Raw genomic sequence first — 12,675 nt, forward strand, 5'->3', positions numbered from 1 at the left:
GCTTAATTTACTGGTTATTGGTTAGTGGGTTTTTTGTGTCTCCAAGAAAAACTAGTCCCATGTTTTCCCTAGTTTTTGTATTGAATCCGAGGGGTTAAATATGCTGGCTGGAAAGAGGATTAAGGGGAGGGATTGTTCTTGCAAATCATTCATAGAGGGAAACGATAGGGTGCCCTAGGTTAGGTTATTAATAGATTGCAGGCTAATATGTTTGTGAGAAGAAAAGGGCTATGGTTAGAGTTGTGGGCAGTTCACGTACGTACATATAGAAAGTATCTCAGAGGGCATACAATTTGTGTAGAAGACAAAAATAACATTCATTTTTTTAGTTTGAGTTGAATTAAGAGGAGTGGGTCATGCAGAGTGATGGGTAGGTATCTGATGGCCATTGCCAAAGTCATGTTTGTTTTATGCAGGGTTAATGCATGAAAGTGGGTCGAATGCTGCAGAATTTCATACGTCATTTTTTTAAAACAAACATTGGCAATGCCAGTTGTTTCGTCTATGTGAGAGCTATTGGCTCTGCCAATGGCTTTCAGCCCTGTTGCAGAGCAGCTTGATGAAAAATGAGAAGAAAAGGGTTGCGTATCAAGGGTGTCCACATGTCTGTGAGATCAGGGCATACATAACAGTGTGCTTAGAGAAACTCCCAACATTTTACTGATTGCAAAGAGACCAGGCATGTGAGAGAGTCTTCAATTTGCCTATCTGATCTGTTAAAAACATTTCTTTAAAAGCAGTAATTTCAGGAATGCTAAGGATGATGGTCATACGCTAGCTCATTGGACGGATGGGGTGGGTGATGTTACGGCAGTGGAGGTGAGATGATGAGTTTGCTGATGCTAGCATGGAGAAGTGTCGCGTTTCACACGCAGATTATATCAAACCACACTTTCAGGCAAGGTTGCTATCCCTTTAGTGAGAGAGGGCAGCCATGCACAGAGTTATTATAGTATAAAAAGGAGAGTGCATCCTTTGTAATTTTATGCGTTTGAAGAAAATACACTCTGACAGGCAGACAGATTGCGTCATACGGTTGCTATGCTTTTAAGTGGAAGTTGGATTGCTTTTCGTGGCAGGTAAACAGTTTTTTATTAGACAGTACAGTCACAACACAAATAGTGTGTGATTGAAGTGCTGCACGTATTGTAGTGCAACAAGCTGAACTATGTGTACACCAATGCAGTGAAAGTAATGCCATCACAAGAAAAAAGAGCTGGGCCGGGTGGCTGCAAAGGAGCTTAGCTTCCGTGGATTCCTGAGCTGAGCTTGCATCCAGCCTCTGCTTGCACACCAGAGGCGTAGCTTCAGGAGGTGTTTTGGGGTGATACACCTACCTAATAAATGTGTTATTTACTAAATCGCACAGGACAAAAACACACCCGTATACACTCATCTCTGTTTGAAGGTCTTAAAACATGTTTATTTTACAAAATACGGTGTTTTAAGTACCCTCTCACAGTCCGCCCATACTTTCCCTTTCCACTGGCCCTTAAGCCCCCTTCATGAGCTGCTTCTCTTAACATGAAATGCCAGCGTAATTATCGAAAAAATCTGAAGCTCACAGCGCCCCAGTCTTACTGACCAAGCTATGCCCCTGCCTCGCGCACTACAAGAGCTGCACGGAAGAAGTGTATCTATGCAATGGTGAACCGTTGCCACTCAGCTTCCTCGCAACCTCCAGGGTATACTTCAGGCCTCCAGCACGCATAGCTGCGGCTCATGGTCCCTGCTGCTGACTTGATTGCGCTGGCTAGGAATGCAGATACCCCTTCTGGGCGGAAAATGGTCCAGTTAATTGCCTGTTCCCGGAAGCAACTTGGAAGAGAGCAGGGGATGGGGTGAACAGAAGCACAGATGGACAAGAGGAATATGTGGAGTGGAGGGCACAGAAGTATACGGGCGAGCGAGGACAGCAGGATTGCTGTTTAAGGCCAACATGCACACAGGTTACAGCGATGCTGGGTGGGGCCAAGCTCATGTGCAAGAGTTGAGATGGAAAAAAAAAGCATGCCTGTAAGTGTGAGCGGTGCTTAAGGGGGGGGACGGTGATGTTTAAGAAGCTGATGCGAGAGATGGCCAGAAAACACAAGCACTCAAATGGAATGCTTGAACTAAAAAAACAAATAGCAACTCCAAAAGCGGCAGCAGTGGAAGGATTAAAAATAGTTGGCCCATGCTCCAGGGGAGGAACAAGTACACGAAGAGGACATGACAACCAACCGTTTGTCATGACAAACGGGATAGAAGCAATTGAGAGCAACTCTGAAGCACATGCGTTGTTTAGGTGAAACTTAAAAAAACAGGGTTTCTTAGGTTCAGCTATTCAAAGAGAAGTGGTGCATTCCCATTAGCATTTTTGGAAAGAATCTTCTAAGTTTTTGAACCTTTGCATTGCGTTGGCAGGCCCCCATAGTATGCTTTTAAGTCATCTCCTATATATTTGTTACATTAACATTTCCACTTTTGTGATATAGGTGTAGAATCACCTTGCAATTGTGTCATCCTTTCCATGACCACCTATGAGCCACAGTGGTCTTTTTCAACTGTACAGTGTTTCATTTCCTGAATTTGTCACTGTCATGCCACATTAATACCTTGGTGCAGCCTCATACCAAAAGCCATTTTAAATTGCCATTTGTGTGGAGACCCTTTTGTAGGATGTTGTCTCTGTATGTACTATTTCAACGTAAGAAATAGCATGCACAGAGTCCAAGGGTTCTCCTTAGAGGTAAGTTAGTGGCAAAAAGAGATAATTCCAATGCTCTATTTTGTGGTAGTGTGGTCGAGCAGTAGGCTTATCAGAGGGTAGTGTTAAACATTTGTTGTACACACACAGGCAATAAATGAGGAACACACACTCAAAGACAATTCCAGGCCAGTAGGTTTTTCTATAGAAAAATATATTTTCTTAGTTTATTTTAAGAACCACAGGTTCAAGATTTACAATTAATACTTCAAATGAAAGGTACTTCACTTAGGTTTCATAGGAACTTTGAATCCGCAAAATAGCATGTACAGTTTTGGCAACAATGGCAATAAGCTATTTTAAAACTAGACAGTGCAAATTTCAACAGTTCCTGGGGGAGGTAAGTATTTGTTAGTTTTGCAGGTAAGTAAACCACCTATAGGGTTCAAAGTTGGGTCCAAGGTAGCCCACAGTTGGGGGTTCAGGGCAACCCCAAAATTATCACACCAGCAGCTTCGGGCCAGTCAGGTGCAGAGGTCAAAGTGGTGCCCAAAACGCCTAGGCTTCAATGGAGAAGGGGGTGCCCCGGTTCTAGTCTGCCAGAAGGTAAGTACCCACGACTTCGGAGGGCAGACCAGGGGGGTTTTGTAGGGCACCGGGAGGAGGACACAAGTCAGCACAAAAAGTACACCCTCAGCGGCACGGGGGCGGCCGGGTGCAGAGTGCAAACAGGCGTCAGGTTTGTAAGAGAGTTCAATGGGAGTCCCAGGGGTCTCTTCAGCGAAGCAGGCAGGCAACGGGGGGCTCCTCGGGGTAGCCACCACCTGGGCAAGGGAGAGGGCCACCTGGGGGTCGCTTCTGCACTGGAGGTCGGATCCTTCAGGTCCTGGGGGCTGCGGGTGCAGTGTCTTTACCAGGCGTTAGGTTCTTAGAAGCAGGCAGTCGCGGTCAGGGGGAGCCTCTGGATTCCCTCTGCAGGCATCACTGTGGGGGATCAGGGGGGTCAACTCTGGCTACTCGCAGGGTCGCAGTCGCCGGGGAGTCCTCCCTGTAGTGTTGGTTCTCCGCAGGTCGAGCCGGGGGTGTCAGGTGCAGAGTGGAAAGTCTCACGCTTCCGGTGGGAAAAATGCAGTCCCTTAAAGTTGTTTCTTTGTGGCAAAGTTGTTTCTTCGTTGGAGCAGAGCCGCTGCCCTTGGGAGTTCTTGGTCCTTTTAGATGCAGGGTAGTCCTCTGAGGCTTCAGAGGTCGCTGGACCCTGGGGGACGCGTCGCTGTTGCAGTTTTTCTTGAAGTGGGGAGACAGGCCAGTAGGGCTGGGGCCAAAGCAGTTGGTGTCCCTGTCTTCTCTGCAGGGCTTTCAGGTCAGCAGTCCTTCTTCGTCTTCAGGTTGCAGGAATCTAGTTTCCTAGGTTCTGGGGAGCCCCTAAATACTGAATTTAGGGGTGGGTTTAGGTCTGGGAGGGCAGTAGCCAATGGCTACTGTCCTTGAGGGTGGCTACACCCTCTTTGTACCTCCTCCCTGAGGGGAGGGGAGCACATCCCTATTCCTATTGGGGGAATCCTCCAAAATCAAGATGGAGGATTTCCAAAGGCAGGGGTCACCTCAGCTCAGGACACCTTAGGGGCTGTCCTGACTAGTGAGTGACTCCTTGTTTTTCTCATTATCTCCCCTGGACTTGCCGCCAAAAGTCGGGGCTGTGTCCAGGGGGTGGGCATCTCCACTAGCTGGAGTGCCCTGGGGCATTCTAACACGAAGCCTGAGCCTTTGAGGCTCACTGCTAGGTGTTACAGTTCCTGCAGGGGGAAGGTGTGAAGCACCTCCACCCACAGCAGGCTTTTGTTTCTGTCCTCAGAGAGCACAAAGGCCCTCACCACATGGGGTCAGAAACTCGTCTCTCAGCAGCAGGCTGGCACAGACCAGTTAGTCCTGCACTAAACAATTGGGTAAAATACAGGGGGCATCTCTAAGATGCCCTCTATGTGCATTTATTTTTAATAAATCCAACACTGGCATCAGTGTGGGTTTATTATTCTGAGAAGTTTGATACCAAACTTCCCAGTATTCAGTGTAGCCATTATGGAGCTGTGGAGTTCGTTTTTGACAAACTCCCAGATCATATACTTAATATTGCCACAACTGTACTTACAATGTCTAAGAATAGACTTAGTCACTGTAGGGGCATATTGCTCCTGCAGCTATGCCCTCACCTGTGGTATAGTGCACCCTGCCTTAGGGCTGTAAGGCCTGCTGGAGGGGTGACTTACCTATGCCACAGGCAGTATTTTGGGTGCATGGCATCCTGAGGGGGATGCCATGTCGACTTTGTCTTTTTCTCCCCACCAACACACACAATCTGCAATGGCGGTGTGCTTGTGTTAGGTGAGGGGTCCCTTAGGGTGGCACAACATATGCTGCAGCCCTTAGGGACCTTCCCTGGTCACAGGGCCCTTGGTACCACTGGTACCTTTTACAAGGGACTTATCTGTGTGCCAGGGGCGTGCCAATTGTGGAACAACAGTACATTTTAAGTGAAAGAACACTGATGCTGGGGCCTGGTTAGCAGGGTCCCAGCACACTTCTCAGTAAAGTCAGCATCAGTATCAGGTAAAAAGTGGGGGGTACCTGCAACAGGGAGCCATTTCCTTACACCCTTTGAGTCAAGAACTGCAGTATATAATTGTAATTTCAGGCATGGGAGTCTAGTCTTTTCCATTCAAAGAAATGCATTATTGGTCTGTGACTTTTTCCTTCATTAACTGACCTTTTTATATTGGTGTGTACTGTAAGTCATTAGATTGAACATATTTCAAAACCTAGTTATTCACAGCTCTGAAGTCACAGCAATGTAAAATAGGCTTTTGTTTTCACTAACGATATCAGCAAAAATAAAAAAACACATCCCCAGGGAACATAGGAAAGTGATAAAATAGCAATTGATTGACCTTTGTCTTTCCACATCTTTGGGCTTACAAGACACTTTACATCCACCCCACCCCAAAATAGGAGCTGAAGGTATAGACCAGTCTACCACTGACAGTGGATCCTGGGCTGTTCAGAAAAGAGGCTGACAGAGACAAGTTCAGTGCAGCTCCATCTCTTTGTAGAGTGTCGTGGAGGAGGGTAAGTGCAGAGTGTGGTGGGGCAGGTTGGCAGGACATCTGGTATTGACTTTTTTAATATTAGGAGAGAGGATCAGCCGAGTATGCTATGGAATGATGGCAGCTATGTGTTTTATATATTTAGATGGTGTTTAGTGAAGAAGGCAGGAGAGTATGCTGTATCTCTTGACTTTGTTCCAATCTGCTAAAAAGAAGTCCTAATTCTAGGCAGGGTGCTAATTCTAATGAGGGCAGGGGTTGTCTCAGAGTATGGAAGCTGGAGAGGTGATAATGAGGTGCAGAAAATGCCCTATAGACTTGACAGCACAGCAGAAGCAGCAGCCCCGAGCCATCTGAATCCAGCGAGCCTAATCGATCTAGTGATAGTGACCTATTTGAGGCTCCACCTACAGCGCCTGACTGAGACTGCACTAGCAACTCAGTGGAGGTCCTGAAGTGACGGACTCCATAGGCCCCTGTGATAAAATTGAAAATAACATTTAATGAGGCATCTTGTTTGAGCGTGATCCCCGCTAGCCAGCCAAGAAGCAGCTGCCAAGGATGGAATCCGAACTACAGAAACTGATAAAATGGAAACAACGTGACAATTGTACACATACCCTAAAGGCATATCATATCTCTTTCTTTTCTGTACAAAAAAAACAACAATAATAATAATAAAGCTGGAAAGAATACATTACCCTTGAACATAATCCCCCTTATAAACAGGTTGCCTGAACAGTCTGTGTCGTTTTCAACCCTACACCCGACTGTCATCTACGCTTATGATTCTCAAACCATCACTCCCGCCTTCCACCAAGCTCTCTCCATTTTTTCTCTCTTGTCATGTCCCAATTCTCCATCTTCCACCAACATTAAACTACTACAGACTTCCTCACCAGACCCTTCTACACACTCACCTCCAATCTTAAAAAAGTCTCAAATTTTGTATCAAAAGCTGCAAGAATCCCAACCATACATCTTTCTTAATCTTTTTAAAACATTCCTGTTCTTTTCCTCCGCCTGAAAGCAAACCCTTTTCTCAACATAGTGATCAAATCTGCAGTTTTAACAGCAAGGTTTTCCCCAAACTGCAAATAATATTTAATCAATCTCATGAATGAGCTGAGCTGTTCCTTGTTTTCCTGCAAAGGGGATATCTTGTTAGACATAAGAAGATGTTCTTTAGGCCTCACAACATTATCAAAAATAGTGTGACCTAGATACTCGTAGTCTCATTAACTAAAAACGTACACTTACACCTATGCAAGGTAAGACTGGCATTTAAAAGGTTGGCTAGTGCAATTTTAAAAGCACGTTTGTGTTCCTCCACGGTATAACCAAAACATGTATGTCATCCTGAAAGTAAATGACGTTAGATACTCCTTTAAAAATCTCCGACATCATTTGCTGGAAGACACTTTATCACAGATGATAAACCAAACTGCAACCTTGTGAAACAATAAGTACCTTCAATGGTGAAAATTCTTGTCAAGTGTTTAGAGTCTTAATGCAAACACTTCTGGTGGTAAGTATTTTTCAAATCCCATTTTGGGAGAAAAAAACAAGAAAAAACAAATTCATTCAGCAGTATAACCAATTCATTGATGCAAGGGATCAATGGGACAGGTTGCTCCATCTATCTACTTGCCCAGTAAAAAAACTCCACTTGTGCCTTGGGTGTCACTTAGTACAGCAACAAATCATGGCAGCAGTTGCATTATATAAGAGCTCTGATTGTAGTCTCCCTGATGCCAAGGCCCATAATATAGTAGGGTTTGAATACTAACAAGTCCCTTATTTTGCCACCTTTCTGAAGATCTAATTGCTGGGCCTTGGTAGTAGGGGTAACTAATAATTCCTGGGTTGGAATTCATTTTTGAGTCTGTGCAAACCTACTAACATGGATTTTCTTTTAGGAGTTTTCACTAGCTCTTTCATACATTTTCACATACTGAGAAAGGTTGGAAATTTACTCCTGACAAGGACAGAAGTAAAAAAAAAAATAATTCTGTTGTTTGGGGGCGGAGGAGACTCCAACCCCCAGGATTCCCGGCAGCCTCCTGCTTTCACCACTGCAACGTGGACGCTATTAGGCGTACCGCGCAACGAGGGCCAGCTCTTCCTGATGTTTGGGGACGGAGGGGATTCCAACCCCCAGGATTCCCGGCTGCCTCCCGCATTCACCACTGCAACGCGGACGCTATCAAGCGTACCGCGCAACGAGGGCCAGCTCTTCCTGTTGTTTGGGGGCGGAGGGGACTCCAACCCCCCGGATTCCCGGCAGCCTCCCACTTTCACAACTGCAACGCGGACGCTATTAAGCGTACCGCGCAACAAGGGCCAGCTCTTCCTGGTGTTTGGGGGCGGAGGGGACTCCAACCCCCAGGATTCCCGGCAGCCTCCCACTTTCACAACTGCAACGCGGACGCTATTAAGCGTACCGCGCAACGAGGGCCAGCTCTTCCTGTTGTTTGGGGGCGGAGGGGACTCCAACCCCCAGGATTCCCGGCAGCCTCCCGCTTTCACAACTGCAACGCGTACGCTATTAAGCGTACCGCGCAACGAGGGCCGGCTCTTCCTGTTGTTTGGGGGCGGAGGGGACTCCAACCCCCAGGATTCCCGGCAGCCTCCCACTTTCACAACTGCAACGCGGACGCTATTAAGCGTACCGCGCAACGAGGGCCAGCTCTTCCTGTGGTTTGGGGGCGGAGGGGACTCCAAGCCCCAGGATTCCCGGCAGCCTCCCGCTTTCACCACTGCAACGTGGACACTATTAAACGTACTGCGCAACGTGCCCCTTGGGACGCGCGCGGGCCTGTCTGTGCCCGTCAGAGACCGTCCGAGGCCGGGCTGGGCTCCCCCTCTGGGCCCCAAGGTATGGTCTGGGGTTCTTTGTGTACTTGCGTTTTTTAAAATACTCTTTATATTGGTGCAGAGGCCTCTATTTAGAATGGGGAAACGCAAGGCGAGAAGCAGTCCTGAATTGGGACTTGCATAATCAAAAATTTAAAAACCTAATAAAGCCACGCAACCTCACACCAATTGTGTGTCCAAAGGGATTGACAATTTGATAGAAGAAGTGGAACTGATTCTCAACAAAAAAGAGAGAAATGTTCGGAAGAGGCTGAAATCGGGTACCCTTATTCCATTCCTAACAGCTGGAACACATTCTTTCACTGACGCCCAGACCACTAGTGCCCAGCCTCAAGTACCTGCTTCTCAAAGCTTCTCTCGAAATGCTAGCCCCCCCCCCCCTCACACTCTGCACCCAATTCCAACTCGGAAGTTTTAGAAACTGATGCAATTATCCATGGGATTTCTTGCTCCCATCGGTTTTTCCATACTGGAATTGCAACACTTGGACAGTGCCCAACATATCCCCTCTGCACCACTGCTCTCTGAATGTGATTCCCCTAGAGAATACTTATTAGCATTGGTGTCTAGTTTAAAGAGTGAAGCAGGTGAGCTGAAGCATTTACTGTTTGAAGTTCTCAAGCTTCTTAAGAAGTCTGATCCACTGCCTTCTTGCGAACCGAAGTGATTGCCTTCGTTAACTAACCACCTTCCTGCTCCCAGGCTCTTGCCAACTGGTTTGTTGTCGAACTCTGAGGCTCTTTTGGGTTCCAAACAAAGGACTTACCATAGTAGAGCTGCTGTGTTCCCTCCTGTAAAGTCTACACCTTCTCTTTGCCATCTAGACTCGAAGTGGGACACCACACTAGTATCTGGTCAGATTTCTCACATGATCAACGACAACTGCATTTATATTTGCAATGTCCCTCCGCTTCCAGCAAAATCCTGGGAAGATAAATCTTCACTAATTAACAAGGTTTCAAATTGGATTTGCCATGACAGAGGCTGTGGCTCAATTATTTATACCGACATCGTATCGGCTAAACGGTCAAGTGGCCTATCCGGTGGGTGGGATACTATAAAACCTAATCTCATAAGTCCCCATCTGGTGACGGGTCTATTGCAGATGTAAGCACGCAACCATATGAGGAAGGAACATGACATATTTTTTAGTGACAGTTGTCCCGCTTTGGGAAACACAAGGCCGATTCTCCCATCATGCACAACCATGCCGGTATCAAATAATGTCACAGGTTATCATGTTCCCACCAGACCAACATCCGGCCTAGCCTCTGTGACTGACATGAGTTCTGTTACTAAACACACCATTGTATGTGATTCTGAGCTCCAGGGGGGTCACTTCAGACGTTGATTGACTAGGTTTTCCCAGCTCCTGCAACTCTAGTATTATATTTGATCTATAGGCCCCATTATATTTAAAAAACTTATCAAGCCCAGGAGTTGCACCTTTACGGGAGCTTCAATCTGTTTATATTATGAACCTCAATTCTGCATTTCACGATGAGCATGTTAGCACCTACTTACCAGATGTTTTAATTAGTGAACCTATACGTTCCACCGTACACTCAGCTTGGAAGCTTTTGTCCTGGAATGTGGCTGATATCAACAGTAAATTAGTCGATTCCGAATGGGGGGGGGGGTTATGTTGAAGATTTCAGTATTTGCATGTTTCAGGAAACATGGGCCATGCACAGTGTGTATAGGTAGGCAGGAGTACTGCTCTTATATAAAAAAATGCTCTGCAGTCTCCTGCAGGCAGGGCAATAGGGGGATTATGTATCTGGGTTAAGATGACAGATGTGGGTGAAGTAAAGGAGATGCACGTCGATTCGCCTGATATTTTGGCAATAGTAATTCTGCCAAATTTAGGAATCCCTGTCCTATGTATAAACATTTATAATAGACCAGGCCCTCCTAACCATCGGTTTGCCACCATAGATCTCTTGAACACCTTAATTTTAGACCCCTGCCCCAAATATTGCATTATTATTGCGGGTGACCTTAATGCGCCTATTGAATTTAATTCTGCCTTTATTGAGGCTACGCAGATTGAAAACAAAGTATGGAATATCCCCTTTGTTTTAACTCAGCCAGTGTCATCCACCGTTTGTAGTAGGGTGCTGCAGAAAACAGATCTTATGGTCTTCGTCTTGGCAATGGCCGCTTTCCAGCTGATACCCCTGCTAGACCAACCTTCTTTAGGGGATCATATAGTAGTACCCTGTATTATGTTGTTTTGGATTTAAGGGTATGGCATTCTATAATAGATGTGAAAGTGGGCCCACCGTATACCAGCGATCATGCACCTCTCCAAATTGTATATGACAGAACCCTTTTATTAGGAGCTGTGTCTTTCCCTGTTTCCAAATTTCATGGCACCTTGAAGCCATCTAGCAACAGGCGCACAGTGAGATGGGATTCCTTCCAGAGGTCCAACAAGTTACGAGACAAACTTCGTGTTCTAGTTTCTAGACATCAGCTTTTTGACGACCATCTCTCATTAACTTCGTTGGAAGTTATGTCCTCCCATGTGGACTTCTTTGCCGCCCTCAAGGAGTTGTTCTCTAAAACTGTTACGAACCGAAGCAACCCCCCCCCCCTTTCAATCTAGCAGCAAGTGGTTTGACAAGAGGTGCCGAGAGGCTAAAAGTACTCTGATTAAAGCGTTAAGATCTAAAGATGGGGAAGACATTGTGAGGGCAAGAAGAAATGATGGCTCTATATGTAAGATGTGCAAACTCAAGTATGAGGAGAGACTATGGGGGGAATTGGCTGAGGCTGCTAGGGCCCACGACGCTAAACACTTTTGGCTTTTGGTCGCGCGTAGAAACCAAAATCATTCATTCAACCCAGAGTGCCATATTGCCCCTGACATCTGGCTATCTTACTTTAGGGAGCTGTATGGTTCTACATCTGACCCTGATGCGACCAGCTCTAGAGAGAGATGTTGCCATTTCATTCACCAGCGATTCCTTTGCTTCCCTTTACATTAAAAGAAACTGAGTTGGCAATTATTGCCCAAAAACCAGGGAAGGCTTCTGGCCTGGATGGAATTCCCTCAGATTTGTATAATCAGATTTGAACAACTGGACCCCGTATGTAAACAAGATTTTGAATATTGTTTTGTCTAATAGATCCTATCCTGATTCTTGGAAGGAGGCAATAATTGTGCCAATACATAAGAAAGGTGAGAAAGGCCTTCCAGGGAATTATAGACCTATCAGCCTACTAGATAACTTACAAAAAATATTTTGTTATCAGTTATTAAGTAGGTTGAAGAAATGGATTGTGAACAACCAGGCACTAAGCCACCTCCACGCAGGTTTCAGAGACAAGGTCAGCACTATCAATCAGGTTTTCTGCTTTACTACTATAAAGTGGAAAATTGTAGATGTGGATTCAGGCCATCTCTTTGTGGCATTTGTAGACCTGAAATCCGCTTTTGACCTTGTCCCGCGTCTTAAACTGTGGGAAGTTATGAGCAAAGCTGGAGTTCCCTGCTCCGTGCTTAATATAATTTGAGATCTTTACACAGGCAATTGTGCTAGAATACGATGGGGATTGGCAGGTGAACTGACTTCAGCGTTCCCTACAGATTGTGGTGTGAGACAGGGTTGTGTTTCTTTTATTCATCAACGCATTTATTCCTTACCTCTTGGATTGCTCCAGCGATGCCCCCATTATGGGAGGGAAGAAGATTCAATGTCTTTTATTTGCTGTGTGATTGCCAAAACAAATAAAGTGAATTATAAAAATGTGTCTAAAACACGCGTGATAAACATTATTTATTTTCATATTTAGATCATAAACATTGTTTGGTGTGTACATAAAAGAATTGAAAACCATTATAATTATTTTTTCATTTCTAAATATGTCTCTTCTTCCTCTGTTATAGCAGCCATTTTAAATAATAATAACGGGAGGGTTGCTCTAAGGAGTTATTTTCTGTCTCTATAAGACTACTTGAACACAAAACCCTATGTTTTGACACCAAAATGAAGTTTATGGGGT

General features: G+C 45.5%; 1 protein-coding gene across 10 annotated transcripts in view; it reads left to right on the top strand.

Annotated features, from left to right (window-relative positions):
- MTCL2 (microtubule crosslinking factor 2) overlaps positions 1-12,675 on the top strand; it is a 763,577-nt gene that overhangs the window by 48,194 nt on the left and 702,708 nt on the right. The gene's annotated exons all lie outside the window — the stretch shown is intronic.

Source organism: Pleurodeles waltl, chromosome 7, assembly GCF_031143425.1.
Source record: "Pleurodeles waltl isolate 20211129_DDA chromosome 7, aPleWal1.hap1.20221129, whole genome shotgun sequence".
NCBI classification, from domain to species: domain Eukaryota; kingdom Metazoa; phylum Chordata; class Amphibia; order Caudata; family Salamandridae; genus Pleurodeles; species Pleurodeles waltl.